Source organism: Rhagoletis pomonella, unplaced genomic scaffold (assembly GCF_013731165.1).
Source record: "Rhagoletis pomonella isolate Grant_MI unplaced genomic scaffold, Rhpom_1.0 Rhpom_scaffold_00001, whole genome shotgun sequence".
Classification (NCBI taxonomy): Eukaryota; Metazoa; Arthropoda; class Insecta; order Diptera; family Tephritidae; genus Rhagoletis; species Rhagoletis pomonella.
Window position 1 is genome coordinate 106,518,421 of NW_023458555.1, and position 1,160 is coordinate 106,519,580.

Genomic DNA, 1,160 nt, shown 5'->3' on the forward strand with positions numbered 1-1,160 from the left:
CAAATTTAGTCAGAAAGAAAAAATTCGAAGAGTTGATTTTTTGGAAATAAAGATGAAATTCAATTTTTTCTGGAAAAATTCGACTTTATCCGAATTTTAGCAACACAAAGTTCTATCTCAAAAATTCGCCATTTTGCAGCAAAAATTCGATTAAAGTTCGAATATCGAAGCTTCGAATATCGAATTTACCCATCCCTAGCTGCAATTAGTTGCGGCCGAAAGTTCAAATCTCACTATGCAGAACATGTAATTTAAAATTTTGATTTTCCTTTTTTTTTATAATTATGAAAAAGTATGTGTGAAGTGCACAACGAAAAAAAAGTGGTTCGGTTACAGGTTACATGTTACTACTACAAGTACTGGTGAAAAGTTACGCAGCGGGAGTCAATTGTCACCTCCTAGGACAACTCCATGTTAAATGCGACAGTAGAAAGCAGGGGTGGTAGATTTGCGAGGTGCCGGTATTCGACTCCCGAAAACTGGTGAATTCACTAGTTCTGTACTAGTACTTTCCGCTGCAGGGACATTCTTGCCTTTACTTTACCGATTTTCCTCTGGACATCATGTAACTAGCATTCAAGTTCGTTCGAACTATGTTTGACCAAGTGTGATCGCACCCTTACCTCTACGCCTGGTTAACATTTCTGTTGGCTTTCTTTGCATTCGACCAAACATACACGCACGCACACACTAGGGCACTTGATATTCGATTAATCGAATATTCGAATTATTCGAATAATAAAATTCGATTATTCGAATAATTGATCGTTTTCAATTATTCGAATAAAGCTGGTGCGCGTATATTCGAATGTTGAAATATATGTAGCTATGTATACATATGTATGTATGCACACATTAGGTTAGGTTAGGTTGAAGTGGCTGCCAGTGACCCCCCTAGCACACATAGGCCCTTGGTTGTGGGCCTGTTGTGATACCACGCGGATCGTTAGAACCCTCCTACTCAAACCATCGTGTGGATTTCGCGAAACCCAGAAGTTGCCGTATGCCTCCTTCGGCTATGTCGGTTAGGTCTGTAACAAATCACCCATCCCTATTATTCGTACAACTGGCAGCTCTGTACACTCAACGTAGTTTGCCCACTTCCTCTTTGACATTTCTTTGAGTGGCAGCACCACATTGTAATTTAATTCTTGTGAAAT